The 16,058-nt window shown below is 47.1% G+C and overlaps 1 protein-coding gene across 1 annotated transcript in view; it reads right to left on the reverse strand.

The window, feature by feature from the left end:
• Positions 1-16,058, reverse strand: part of LOC141106662 (pancreatic lipase-related protein 2-like) — a 54,089-nt gene that overhangs the window by 37,546 nt on the left and 485 nt on the right. The window lies entirely within an intron of this gene.

The following is a 16,058-nucleotide window of genomic DNA, read 5'->3' on the forward strand; positions in this document are numbered from 1 at the left end:
GACATAGAGCCTGCTTGCCCTCTTTTAGTGGCCTGTGAGTCACCTGCCTGGCTGAAGTATATTAGAAACAATACACCAGGAATGGTCTGCAGTGAGATGAAGCTAAACTGTATACAGTGTATATATATATATATATATATATATATATATATATACAAAGTAGGGATGTATATAAATATATATATTAAATACACTGCAGCTGTCTCGCCCACCTGCCTGAAGTATATTAGCGACAGTACACCAGGAACGGTCTGCAGTGAGATGAAGCTAAACTGTATAGAGTGTATATATATATATATATATATATATATATATATATATATATATACACACACAAAGCCAGTATGTATATATATATACTAAATACACTGCAGCGATCTAACTGTCTCACCTGCCTGCCTGAAGTATAAGTACAACAGGAACTGTCTGCAGTGAGATCTAGATAAACTATATACAGTGTATATATATATATATATATATATATATATATACAAAACCGGGATGCATACATATACACGATACACTGCAGCTATCTAACTGTCTCGTCTGCCTGCCTGAAGTATATTAGCAACAATACACCAGGAACAGTCTGCAGTGAGATCTAGATAAACTATATACAGTGTATATATATATATATATATACATATATATACAAAACCGGGATACATATATTTACACAGTACACTGCAGCTATCTAATTGTCTCCCCTGCCTGCTTGAAGTATATTAGCAACAGAACTCCAGGAATTGCCTGTCTGCTGAAACTAAATGAAATTACAGTTTCTCTGTCTCTCTCTTAACAAACGCCACCAACACACTACACAAGGCCCACGTGCGGGCAGCCTTATATAGTTTGGGGCGTGTACTTAATCCCCTGAGCCATAATTGGCCACAGGCACCCTGCCTGTGGCCAATTATGGCTCTCTTCATTGGCGGCGCTGTGATTGGCCAAAGCATGCGGGTCATAGTGCATGCTTGGCCAATCATCAGCCAGCAATGCACTGCATTATGGGCCGTGACGCGAATTTGTCGCGAACGGCCCATAATGTTCCATCTTCGTTGAACGATCGAACAGCCGATGTTCGAGTCGAACTCATGTTCGACTGGAACAGGCAGCCCATGCCTACTTACAACCTGATGTTACAGCTTAAGGGAAGGTTATTTTTGTTGCAGCATGACAGAGCACAAAACCAGCTCCATAAAGCTATGGTCTGACCAGTTTAGTGTGAAGGAACTCAACCCTACTGAACACTGCTGGGATGACTTGGAATGCAGATTGTACAGTATGTCTTCTTGACCTCTTAAAAATGGCACAACTTTCCACAGATTTCTAGAAAGGCTGCCCTCAAAATTTGAGTTAGTGTGGAGTTTATTTTTTACAAAAGAGAAGGGGCAATTCCATATTAATAACCGTGGTTTGGAATGGGATGTCCAACAAACTCATATAGATGCTAAGGTGCCAGACTTTTGACAAAATCAATAAAATAAATCAACGCCAGAGATGTGCAATATCTTTAGCTGCAGTCACCTGTTATCACCTAAAGTGTATGAATGATGGTTTGATAGCACGGTCACAATTTAATTATTGCACAAAGAACTAATGCTACATCAAAAGTGCTAGAGCAAAAAAATCAATAAATAAATCAATCTCACATTAATCTTGTAATAAAAAGTAAAAATTAGAATTCATAAAGTCCAAAAAAGGTGTCAATTGTTTATGAACAATTTGTGGATTAATACATCTGGACACTAATAATGACACCTTTAATGGACTTCCATTTTTACGACAAGATAGATATACCGTATTGTTTTACTGAATTTTTGCACTAGCACTCTTGATACAGCATTAGCACTTTGATAGCACAACAACAGACTTTTGGCCATATGCAAATTGACTTCCTGCAAGAAGTTTGGCCCCATAACTCCCATTTTGTGTGCCTCCTATTGGTTAGTGAGGCATACATCACTGAGAATAAAAAACGATGTATTGGAAGATAAGAGGGATGGATCCAAGCAAATCCTGGAGTCTTAAAATGTATATACAGTATCACAAATTGAGTACACCCCATTTTTGTAAATATTTTATTATATCTTTTCATGTGACAACACTGAAGAAATGACACTTTGCTACAATGTAAAGTAGTGAGTGTACAGCTTTTATAACAGTGTAAATTTTCTGTCCCCTCAAAATAACTCAACACACAGCCATTACTGTCTAAACCACTAGCAACAAAAGTGAGTACACCCCTAAGTGAAAATGTCCAAATTGGGCCCAATTACAAGGTCTCAGGTGTGAATGGGGAGCAGGTGTGTTAAATTTGGTGTTAGCGCTCTCACTCTCTCATACTGGTCACTGGCACCTCATGGCAAAGAACTCTCTGAGGATCTGAAAAAATGATTAGTTGCTCTACATAAAGATGGCCTAGGCTATAAGAAGATTGCCAAGATCCTGAAACTGAGCTGCAGCATGGTGGCCAAGACCATACAGCAGTTTAACAGGACAGGTTCCACTCAGAACAGGCCTCGCCATGGTCAACCAAAGAAGTTGAGTGCACATGTTCAGCATCATATCCAGAGGCTGTCTTTGGGAAATAGACGTATGAGTGCTGCCAGCATTGCTGCAGAGGTTGAAGGGATGGGGGGTCAGCCTGTCAGTGCTCAGACCATACGCCACACACTGCATCACATTGGTCTGCATGGCTGTAGTCCCAGAATGAAGCCTCTTCTAAAGATGATGCACAAGAAAGCCCGCAAACAGTTTGCTAAAGACAAGAAGACTAAGGACATGGATTACTGGAACCATGTCCTGTGGTCTGATGAGACCAAGATAAACGTATTTGGTTCAGATGGTGTCAAGCTTGTGCGGTGGTAACAAAGTGAGGAGTACGAAGACAAGTGTGCCTTGCCTACAGTCAAGCATGGTGGTGGAAGTGTCATGGTCTGGGGGCTGCAGGAGTGCTGCCGCCACTGGGGAGCTACAGTTCATTGAGGGAACCATGAATGCCAACATGTACTATGACATACTGAAGCAAAGCATGATCCCCTCCCTTCGGAGACTGGGCTGCAGGGCAGCAGGGCCGATCCTAGGGTCACAGGCGCCTGGGTGCAGAAATACTTCTGGCGCCCCCACATGGGCGTGGTCATCTTACCAACTCCTCCCCTTTACAAATGATTCTATGGCAACGACTCAAATACAGAGCTGCTCCCCTAAGAAGTCTTTGTTAACCTGAAATCCTCCCATGATCTCTTAACAATAAAGAAAATACAGGAAGAGAGAACACTAATGAGACCTGGAGGGCAGTCTCTCTGATGCACACAGAGAGGGCTTCTGTTAGAAAGAGTCCCCAGACATAATACAGGATACGGTCAAAGACTGCAGACATGATACAAGAGATGGTCAGAGACTGCAGACATGATACAAGAGATGGTCAGAGACTGCAGACATAATACAGGAGATGATCAGAGACTGCAGACATGGTACAGGAGATGATCAGGGACTGCAGACATGGTACAGGAGATGATCAGACACTGCAGACATGGTACAGGAGATGATCAGGGACTGCAGACATGGTACAGGAGATGATCAGAGACTGCAGACATGGTACAGGAGATGATCAGAAACTGCAGACATGGTACAGGAGATGATCAGAGACTGCAGACATAGTACAGGAGATGGTCAGAGACTGTAGACATGATACAAGAGACAGTCAGAGACTGCAGACATAGTACAGGAGATGGTCAGAGACTGCAGACATGATACAAGAGATGGTCAGAAACTGCAGACATAATACAGGAGATGGTCGGAGACTACAGACAAGATAGAATAGATGGTCAGAGACTGCAGACATGATACAAGAGACAGGCAGACACTGCAGACATGGTACAGAAGCTGGTCAGAGATTGCAGACATGATACAAGAGATGGTCAGAGACTGCAGACATAGTACAGGAGATGGTCAGAGACTGCAGACATGATACAAGAGATGGTCAGAGACTGCAGACATGATACAAGAGATGGTCAGAGACTGCAGACATGATACAAGAGAAGGTCAGAGACTGAAGACATGATACAAGAGAAGGTCAGAGACTGAAGACATGATACAAGAGATGGTCAGAGACTGCAGATATAATACAGGAGATGGTCAGAGACTGCAGTTCCTATGGATGTTAGTAGACAATGGCCAATCGGCCCACTCTCCTGACCCAGCGATGGTTCCCCTGATCAGGAGTCGGCTCACTCTGAATTGCCCGTGGCGACTCCGCTGGGTAGCACCCAGATCTGTATTCTGGCAGTGACTCCATTCCTTTCTCCACCAGGGATGGCGCTAGGCTGTGTGTCTTTACCTCTGGTGGCGCAGGGCAGTGGGGTTCCCTCTCTGATGGTGTTCCCTCAGCACTGCCCTCTCCCTCTGGAGTCCTGGGTGTACTTCCCTGAAAGCTTTCCCAGGCTCCTGTATCTCTCTCTCTCCCATTCAGCTGAGCCTGCTGTGTGGGCTGCAGTTTCCGTGTTACAGTGGGGCTGCCAGTCCTCGGGACTACATGTCCCACATTCCTCTTCTCTGCTCCTTTTTCTATTCTATTTTTTCCCTGGCTGATATGAAGGCGGGGGAAGAAACATAGTGGGAGGCTGTGCTGGCCAGCGCCGCTCACTAGTATAGCAGTGCACGTGCGGAGGAGAGGGAGAGGGAGGGGAAGGGGCGAAAGAAGAGCCTGCAGCTGCAGTGACGTCACTAGGGTTGGTGTCACCAGGTGCGGTATAACATGGTGTCACCCCCCCTTCCACCAACTTTAGTCGCCCCTCAGTACAGACCCCCCTCCACTAAGTATAGACCCCCCTTCGTCAGTGCAGACCCCCCACTAAGTATAAACCCCTCTCTCAGTACAGACCCCCCCTTCATCAGTATAGACCCCCCTAGGACAAACCACCCCCCCTCCATTAGTAGACGACAACCCCCCCTCCTTTAGTACAGATCCCCCCAGGACAAAGCCCCCTCCATTAGTACAGACCCCCCACAGGACAAACCCCCCCTTCATTAGTACAGACCCCCCAGGACAACCCCCCTCCATTAGTACAGACCCCCAGGACAAACCCCCCCTCTATTAGTACAGACCCCCCAGGACAAACCCCCTCCATTAGTACAGACCCCCCAGGAGAACCCCCCTCCACTAGTACAGACCCCCACAGGACAAATCCCCCCTTCATTAGTACAGACCCCCCAGGACAAACCCCCCTCCATTAGTACAGACCCCCCAGGACAAACCCCCTCCATTACTACAGACCCCCTAGGAGAACCCCCCCTTCACTAGTACAGACCCCCACAGGACAAATCCCCCCTTCATTAGTACAGACCCCCCAGGACAAACCCCCCCTCCATTAGTACAGACCCCCCACCAGGACAACCCCCCCTCCATTAGTACAGACCCCCCACCAGGACAAACCCCCCTCCATTAGTACAGAACCCCCACCAGGACAAACCCCCCCCTCCATTAGTACAGACCCCCCACCAGGACAAACCCCCCTCCATTAGTACGGACCCCCCCAGGACAACCCCCCTCCATTAGTACAGACCCCCCGGACAAACATCCCCCCTCCATTAGTACAGACCCCCCAGGACAAACCCCCTCCATTAGTACAGACCCCCCCAGGACAAATCCCCCCTCCATTAGTACAGACCTCCCCAGCACAAATCCCCCCTCCATTAGTACAGACCCCCCCAGGACAAATCCCCCCTCCATTAGTACAGACCCCCCCAGGAGAAACCCCCCTCCATTAGTACAGACCCCCCCAGGACAAATCCCCCCTCCATTAGTACAGACCCCCCCAGCACAAATCCCCCCTCCATTAGTACAGACCCCCCCAGGACAAATCCCCCCTCCATTAGTACAGACCCCCCAGGAGAAACCCCCCTCCATTAGTACAGACCCCCCAGGACAAACCCCCCCTCCATTAGTACAGACCCCCAGGACAAATCCCTCCATTAGTACAGACCCCCCAGGACAACCCCCCCTCCAATAGTACAGACCCCCAGGACAAATCCCTCCATTAGTACAGACCCCCAGAACAACCCCCCCTCCATTAGTACAGAACCCCCCCATTAGTACAGACCCCCAAGAACAAACCCCCCTCGATTAGTACAGACCCCCAAGGAAAAACCCCCCTTGATTAGTACAGACCGCCCCAGGGACAAACCTCCCTCTATTAGTACAGACACATTAACACCCGGGCGGCAGCTAGAGAGGACAGTGTGCAGCCGCGCCACCCGGGTGAAGAGCAGATCGAGACAGGCAGCAGCTTAGGCGGGAGTGAGAGACAGAGGAGGAGAGAACCTGTGTCAGGCTGCAGGCACGGGCCGCCCCCGCCCTCCCCCCCAGCGAAGTCACTGCACGGCTGGTCTCTCTCAACACAGAGAACAGCCGCTCCAATCTCCGGCGGCTGCTCTCCTCTGACAGGAGGAGGAGGGAGGGGGGACGGGCTCTAGCAGTGTGAAACACAGCGGCTGCTCCGCGGCGGTGACTTGTGGACAGAGCTACTTCTGGACATGGAGGGGAGGAGGAGGAGGGAGGGGAGCACTCTGGCGCTGCAGCGCCCCCACCTCTCTGGCGCCTGGGTGCACTGCACCCCATGCACCCGCCTGGGATCGGCCCTGCAGGGCAGTATTCCAACATGATAACGACCCCCAGACACACCTCCACCAGCCTGTAACAGGACAGAGCATTGAGGAACAAATCATAACTGGCCAATTGGGCTGATGTGGCCCTTTGCTCAACTCTAACCAGCCCTTGGGGCACCATTCCTCCTATTGAAATCCAACAATTAATGTCACTTTTTCCGCACTAACAATGCATTATTTTTCTTACTGACCACAGACACCAGTCAGGACTCCATCTCCCCCCAACCCCCCAAACTTCTTGTTTCAAGAAGTTCAGCCTTAAAGTACAGCTAAGAGCCCATAGGTAACTAAACTAGGTGAACTTCCATTTTGCCTTAAAGAGCGTTACCCCATATCCCAAGTTTAACCATTTGACTTCCAGAAGATTTACCCCCCTTCATGACCAGGGCACTTTTTGCGACACAACACAAAGTTACTTTAACCGCTAGCTGACCACCGTATTTATACTGTGGCAGGTTGGCACGACTGCGCAAATCGCCGTAAATATACGTCGGCTCTTTAAGACACTATTGCAGGTGCACCGGTCACCTGCGATCGATCGTGACAGAACGGGAATGTGTGTGTGTGTGTAAACACACAAATCCCAGTTCTGTCAGGGGAGAGGAGGCAGATCGTGTGTTCCTACTAAGTAGGAACAACGATCTGTCTCCTCCTCTAGTCACTCACATCCCTCCACAGCTAGAACACACAATGAGGGAACACATTTAACCCCTTGATTGCCCCCTAGTGTTAACCCCTTCCCTGCCAGTGACATTTATACAGTAATCAGCGGCTATTTTTAGCTCTGATCGCTGTATAAATGCCAATGGTCCCAAAAAAGTGTCAAAAGTTTCCTATCTGCCTGCCGCAATGTCACAGTCCCAATAAAAATCGCAGAATGCCGCCATTACTAGTAAAAAAAATAATAATAAAAATGCCATAAATCTATCCCCTATTTTGTAGACGCTATAACTTTTGCGCAAATTAAACAATATACGCTTATTGCGATTTTTTTACCAAAAATATGTAGAAGAATACATATTGGCCTAAACTGATGAAGAAATTTGTTTTTTTTTATTAATTTTTTGGATATTTATTATAGCAAAAAGTACAAAATATTGTGTATTTTTTTTCAAAATTGTCGCTCTTTTTTTGTTTAAAGCGCAAAAAATAGAAACCTCAGAGGTCATCAAATACCACCAAAATAAGCTCTATTTGTGGGGAAAAAAGGACATACATTTTGTTTGCGTACAATGTCGCACGACCGTGCAATTGTCAGTTAAGCAATGCAGTGACGTATCGCACAAAATGGCCTGGTCAGGAAGGTGGCAAACCCTTCCGGGGCTGAAGTGGTTAACAGACAACTGCGCGGTCGTGCGACACTGTACCCAAATCAAATTTATATCTTTTTTTCCCCACCAATAGAGCTTTTTGGTAATATATGATCCCCTCTGCGTTTTTTTTTATTTTTTGCAAAAATATAAATTTATATATATATATTTTTTTACTTTCTGCTATAAAAACATATCCAATAAAAAAAAAAGTAAATAAATCAAATTTCTTCATAAAGTTAGGTCAATATGTATTCTGCTACATATTTCTGGTAAAATAAAATTCCCCAAAAAAGCGTATAGTGGTTTTCGCGCAAAAGTTATAGCATCTACAAACTGTGGGATTTTTATTTTTTTAAACTACTAATGGTACCGATCAGCAACTTAGATACAAGAAAGAGGGAATTGTATAACCAATACACTGGGACCTTAAATGAGGTGCATAAAGGGAGATGCCCCCCCATTCCTAATCTGGATGAAAAATAAAAGGTTTGGGACTTTAAATGAGGCAGTTAATAACACAATTGAAATAAATTGAACCCATAACAACAAGTAGGTACATGGAGGATAAAATCCTGAACATGCAGAACACAGCAAATTAGCAAGATGGCATATAAATACATATAAAATAGGACCATATAGGACAGTATATACCATGTCAAAAACCACATATGCAATATAGGTAGGTATGGTAGGGTAACCATAGTAGATGGAAATGAAATATGGTAGTGCCATGTATAGGGTGAAGGCTGCATCCTGTAAAGCTCGACGCGCTGCGTTGATAAATTCAACTCATCAGGAGTGGATGCTGCATAGTCTATAAAGAAAATATAGATATAAGATAAAAGTAAAAAAGGTATCTGTAATGATCTACATGTTGTAAAAAATACAGGAAAATTAATAGTCTAATTCAAAAGACTTACATCCCATTAAAGGTTCAACCTGAGCTGTACTGGTGTGGGAGGGTCACCATTAGGGATGAGCCGAACACCCCCCGGTTCGGTTCGCACCAGAACCTGCGAACGGACCGAAAGTTCGCACGAACGTTAGAACCCCATTGACGTCTATGGGACTCGAACGTTCGAACTCAAAAGTGCTCATTTTAAAAACTAATTTGCATGGTATTGTCCTAAAAAGGGTTTGGGGACCCGGGTCCTACCCCAGGGGACATGTATCAATGCAAAAAAAACTTTTAAAAATGGCCGTTTTTTTGGGAGCAGTGATTTTAATGATGCTTAAAGTAAAAAAAAAAAAGTGAAATATTCCTTTAAATATCGTACCTGAGGGGTGTCTATAGTATGCCTGTAAAGTGACGCGTGTTTCCCGTGTTTAGAACAGTCCCTGCACCAAATGTCATTTTTAAAGGAAAAAATCTCATTTAAAACTGCTTGCGGGTTTAATGTAATGTCGGGTCCTGGCAATATGGATGAAAATCAGTGAGACAAACGGCATGGGTACCCCCCAGTCCATTACCAGGCCCTTTGGGTCTTGTATGGATATTAAGGGGAGCCCCACACCCAAATTAAAATAAGGAAAGGTGTGGGGCCACCAGGCCCTATATACTCTGAACAGCAGTATACAGGCGGTGCAAACAAGACAGGGACTGTAGGTTTGTTGTTAAGTAGAATCTCTTTGTAATTTTGAACGGGTACATTTTTAACGTGTTTAGCTCCAGCCAAAAAATCTTTTTTAAGCTTTTTGGAAAACATAGGGAAGGGTTATAACCCCTGTGACATTTGTTTTGCTGTCTTTCCTCCTCTTCAGAAGATTTCACCTCACTTTTTGTCCCAATGGATTGGAAAGCATCAGTGGAAAGGAGAAATGTTTTTCCCATATTAACTCTTACAGGAGAGAATTTCCCTTCCTAGGGGTAGATTTCATCTCACTTCCTGTTGTCTCCTTCCGTTTGCAAGTAGGAGTCGTTTGTAAGTTAGTTGTTTGAAAGTAGGGTCCTGCCCTATATACTCAGCATAAATTTGGGCCTTAGGTGTTGCTGTGGCCACAACACTGTAAGCCCTCACAGGGCCCTGCTGTGAAATATTAGATCAAGAATTGTAATTACATGCCCCTGTTGAACAGGAGCTGAAAAATTAGGCCTTAGGCACTGGTGCTGGTGCCACAACACTGCAACCCCTCACAGACACTCTAGTTGGAACGCAGGAACGAGCCCTGCTGCAAAGTATTGCATCAAAAATTGTAATTACACACCCCTGTTAAACAAGGGCTGAAAAATTGGGCCTTAGGCACTGGTGCTGGTGCCACAACACTGCAACCCCTCACAGACACTCTAGTTGGAACGCAGGAACGAGCCCTGCTGCAAAGTATTGCATCAAAAATTGTAATTACACGCCCCTGTTAAACAGGGGCAGAAAAAATGGGCCTTAAGCACTGGTGCTGGTGCCACAACACTGCAACCCCTCACAGACACTCTAGTTGGAACGCAGGAACGAGCCCTGCTGCAAAGTATTGCATCAAAAATTGTAATTACACGCCCCTGTTAAACAGGGGCAGAAAAAATGGGCCTTAGGCACTGTCACTGATGCATGCACTGTCACTGCTCACCATCCTCGTGGCCTCCTCAAATGGTGACAGGACAGTGCATGCATCCCTGATCATGGCCCACTGGCGTGGGGAAAAAAAACCAAGCTCCCCTGACCCTGTCCTGGTGCCATAGTCGCACAGGTACTCATTGATGGCACGCCGCTGCAGCATGGCCAACGTTGAGTTCCACCTGGTGGGCATGTCACAGATTAAGCGGTTCTTGGGCAGGTTAAACTCCTTTTGGAGGTCCGTCAGCCGAGCACTGGCATTATATGACCGGCGGAAATGCACACAGACTTTCCTGGCCTGCCTCAGGACATCCTGTAAGCCCGGGTACCTGCCCAAGAACCGCTGCACCACCAAGTTAAGGACGTGAGCCAAACAGGGCACATGGGTCATTTGTCCCTGTCGGAGGGCAGAGAGGAGGTTGGTGCCATTGTCGCAAACCACCATTCCTGCCTTAAGTTGGCGTGGCGTCAACCACCTCTGAACCTGCCCCTGCAGAGCTGACAGAACCTCTGCCCCAGTGTGGCTCCTGTCCCCCAAGCACACCAGCTCAAGCACCGCATGGCATCTTTTGGCCTGCGTACTTGCGTAGCCCCTTGAACGACTACGGAGCACCGCTGGTTCCGAGGAAGAGGCCATGGAGGAAGAAGAAGAGGAGGGGGTGGAGGAGAGAGGTGTGTCACAATCATTAGCATTTTGGAGGCGTGGTGGCGGAACAACCTTCAACACTACTGCACCTTGTCCTGCATCCTTCCCAGCTGCCAGCAGAGTCACCCAATGCGCCGTGAAACTTAGGTAACGTTCCTGTCCATGCCTGCTGGACCATGAGTCAGCGGTAATATGCACCTTACCACTGACCGCCCTGTCCAGCGAGGCATGGACATTGCCTTCCACATGCTGGTAGAGAGCCGGAATTGCCTTCCGTGAGAAAAAGTGGCGTTTGGGTACCTGCCACTGAGGAACCGCACATTCCACAAACTCACGGAAGGGGGCAGAGTCTACCAACTTGAAAAGGCAGCAGTTGAAGTGCTAGCAATTTTGCCAAGCTAGCATTTAACCGCTGGGCATGTGGATGGCTGGGAGCAAACTTCTTTCGGCGGTGCAGCAGCTGGGGCAGGGAAATTTGCCTAGTACAATCTGACGTCGGTGTACCAAAATCAGATTGCCCACAAGTACTTGGCTGTGACACACCTAATTCTACACCTTCATTCCTCTCAGTGCAGGTCTCAGAGAGGACTGAAGGTCTAGTGGGGTTGGAAATCTCAGCTGATGAGGAGCAAGGAGAGGTCCTCTTTGTTCTTTGGTGTGGGTCTTTTAGATACGCTTGCCAACGAACTGCATGGCAGGTCAACATATGTCTGGTCAAGCATGTGGTACCCAAGAGGGAGATGTTTTGGCCACGCGAGATACGCTTGAGACATATGTTGCAAATAGCAGCGGTGCGATCTGATGCACTCGTCTCAAAAAAGGCCCACACCAAAGAACTTTTTGAATAACGCACAGAGACTGCAGCGCCCTGCACATGTGGAGCTTTGGGGTGTGATGCAGTCTATGTGCTGCCCTTAGGCTGGCCCCTGGAGGGCATCCTGCCTCGTTGGTGATGTGCCGCCTCCTCCTCCTCCTCCTCCTCCTCTCTCCTATCAGGCACCCACGTTGAGTCAGTGACCTCATCATCCCCTCCCTCCTCATCACTGGAGCAAACCTGGCAGTATGCTGCAGCAGGGGGAGCATGACTGCCAGATTGCTGTCCTTCTTGGGCACCCCCTCTGTCCGTGCTCGTGTTACTGCCTTCATCGAGCTCAGTATCATCATCAGAGCCTTCCAAACGCTGGGCATCCTCCTGGAGCATGTACCCAACACTGTGGTCAAACAGTTCGAGGGACTCCTCAGGAGGACATGGTGGGGCTAGGGAAGGAGTCACTGATGACATTGAGCCGAGGGAAGAGGCCGCTGCTTTGCCAGACAAAGTACCCTGGGCATGGGTGAGAGAGGATGAGGAGGATGAGGACGGCTTGGTCATCCACTCGACCAAGTCTTCCGCATGTTGCGGCTCAACATGGCCAGCTGCCGAAAAAAAGGCCAAGCGTGTCCCATGGCCACGTGCTGATGAGGATGCACCGTCTCCACGACCAGCACTAGACACAGAGCCTTCTTGCCCTCTCTTATTGGCTTGTGACTGTCTGCCTCTCCTTCTTGGCCTTCCAGACATACTAATGGCCTGTAGCTGCACTAAGCTGGGATATATATATATATATATATATATATATGTACTGATACTGCAGCTAGCAAAATCAACTGCCTGCCTGTAGTATGAGAACACCACCAACCTTCTACAGGTAGCTTTAGCTGAACACTGTGAGGTGGACGCACCCCACTAACTTGTAGGTTTAGCTGAACACTGTGAGCAGGATGCACTGCACTAACTGTAAATAGTCTAGCTGCCTGACTGTGGTACTAATAGGATCAAAAGAACACCAGCAATTTTCTTCAGGTAGCTGTATTTACTGTAACAAGACAAGCCTGCCTGTCAGTAAGAAGATAACAGAAATGGATCTAGCTGAACACTGTGAGCAGGACGCACCCCACTAGCTTGTAGGTTTAGCTGAACACTGTGAGGTGGACGCACCCCACTAACTTGTAGGTTTAGCTGAACACTGTGAGCAGGACGCACCCCACTAACTTGTAGGTTTAGCAGAACACTGTGAGCAGGACGCACTGCACTAACTGTAAATAGTCTAGCTGCCTGACTGTGGTACTAATAGGATCAAAAGAACACCAGCAATTTTCTTCAGGTAGCTGTATTTACTGTAACAAGACAAGCCTGCCTGTCAGTAAGAAGATAACAGAAACGGATCTAGCTGAACACTGTGAGCAGGACGCACCCCACTAGCTTGTAGGTTTAGCTGAACACTATGAGGTGGACGCACTCCACTAACTTGTAGGTTTAGCTGAACACTGTGAGCAGGACGCACCCCACTAACTTGTAGGTTTAGCAGAACACTGTGAGCAGGACGCACTGCACTAACTGTAAATAGTCTAGCTGCCTGACTGTGGTACTAATAGGATCAAAAGAACACCAGCAATTTTCTTCAGGTAGCTGTATTTACTGTAACAAGACAAGCCTGCCTGTCAGTAAGAAGATAACAGAAACGGATCTAGCTGAACACTGTGAGCAGGACGCACCCCACTAGCTTGTAGGTTTAGCTGAACACTGTGAGGTGGACGCACCCCACTAACTTGTAGGTTTAGCTGAACACTGTGAGCAGGACGCACCCCACTAACTTGTAGGTTTAGCAGAACACTGTGAGCAGGACGCACTGCACTAACTGTAAATAGTCTAGCTGCCTGACTGTGGTACTAATAGGATCAAAAGAACACCAGCAATTTTCTTCAGGTAGCTGTATTTACTGTAACAAGACAAGCCTGCCTGTCAGTAAGAAGATAACAGAAACGGATCTAGCTGAACACTGTGAGCAGGACGCACCCCACTAGCTTGTAGGTTTAGCTGAACACTGTGAGGTGGACGCACCCCACTAACTTGTAGGCTTAGCTGAACACTGTGAGCAGGACGCACCCCACTAACTTGTAGGTTTAGCAGAACACTGTGAGCAGGACGCACTGCACTAACTGTAAATAGTCTAGCTGCCTGACTGTGGTACTAATAGGATCAAAAGAACACAAGCAATTTTCTTCAGGTAGCTGTATTTACTGTAACAAGACAAGCCTGCCTGTCAGTAAGAAGATAACAGAAACGGATCTAGCTGAACACTGTGAGCAGGACGCACCCCACTAACTTGTAGGTTTAGCAGAACACTGTGAGCAGGACGCTCTGCACTAAATGTAAATAGTCTAGCTGCCTGACTGTGGTACTAATAGGATCAAAAGAACACCAGTAATTTTCTTCAAAATACTGTAACAAGACAAGCCTGCCTGTCAGTAAGAAGATAACAGGAACGGATCTAGCTGAACACTGTGAGCAGGACGCACTGCACTAAATGTAAATAGTCTAGAAGATAACAGGAACGGATCTAGCTGAACACTGTGAGCAGGACGCACTGCACTAAATGTAAATAGTCTAGAAGATAACAGGAACGGATCTAGCTGAACACTGTGAGCAGGACGCACTGCACTAAATGTAAATAGTCTAGAAGATAACAGGAACGGATCTAGCTAAACTGAATACAGTGTATATATATATATATATGCAACACCTGGGATGCATATATATACACAATACGCTGTAAGTGCAGCTAACTGACTGACTGTTCTGCCTAATCTATCTAACTCAAATCAAATGACACTGTCTCTCTGTCTATCTCTTTCAACGCCGGAACACACACTACACAGGGCCGCCGTGCAGGCGGCCTTATATAGTGTGGGGCGTGTACTAAATCCCCTGAGCCATAATTGGCCAAAGCCTCCTTGGCTTTGGCCAATTACGGCTCTCTGTTAAGGCGGCGCTGTGATTGGCCAAGCATGCGGGTCATAGTGCATGCTTGGCCAATCATCAGCAAGCAATGCACTGCGATGCCGCAGTGAATTATGGGCCGTGACGCGCCACACGAATTTGGCGCGAACGGCCCATATCGTTCGCAATTCGACGAACGATCGAACAGCCGATGTTCGAGTCAAACATGGGTTCGACTCGAACACGAAGCTCATCCCTAGTCACCATATGTGCATCTCCCAGGAGCTGAGGTATTGGGACCTGCAGGAACACCGGGCCACACACGAGCATCCCCAGCAAACAGTAAAGATCAATGTTATATAATAAAAATTGTACCAATAATTGACTACAACAGGGTCTGTGAAGTAAGTAGAATTTTTTTTTGTTTATATGTGGCCAAACAGGTGACACTGTTAATAGAGGTGTAGGCAAACCAATAACCAATGGGGGTACATGGAAACCCAGAGAGTAAGGTGATTAGACATAATAGAATATAGTGAATATGATATGGTGAAGTAAAGAGTGGAACATGTGCACTGAAGACATGCAAGGTGATGACAATGAGAACCTAAAGAAATTAGAATGGAAGGGAGAAAGTGGAGAACAGGGTGGATGTGCAATCATATCTCAAGGTTACCTTGTAATAGCAGATCCAAGGGTAAGGTGCAATGTGACCAAGCAGTGCGACCTGATCGCCTAGATAATTTAAATGGGGATGCCTGAATGGGTCTGCTAATATACCAATAGATCCCCATCGACGTCACGCTGGCATGATGGGGAGTGGGAGGCGTCTGCCACAAATTTTGGTGCCAAAACCCCCCTGCCACAATCATCAGACAAGATGGAAAAGCCGCAACCACTGAGTGGCGCCCAATGAGGACGTCACATGTGTGGTAAGGGCGTGGCGTAGGAGGCTATCCGCACCTCCAATCCCCCATGCCCACACAGTGGACGCAGGAGGGATGGGGGGGCGGTGCCTGGTGTGCATTCCAGCTCCCAGAAGATAAACAAAGGGGCAACTGAAAGCACACAGACCGCAGGGAATAATGGTAAAAAATGAGATGTGCAAAAAGGGTGTAAAAGCT

Source organism: Aquarana catesbeiana, linkage group LG08 (assembly GCF_042186555.1).
Source record: "Aquarana catesbeiana isolate 2022-GZ linkage group LG08, ASM4218655v1, whole genome shotgun sequence".
NCBI classification, from domain to species: domain Eukaryota; kingdom Metazoa; phylum Chordata; class Amphibia; order Anura; family Ranidae; genus Aquarana; species Aquarana catesbeiana.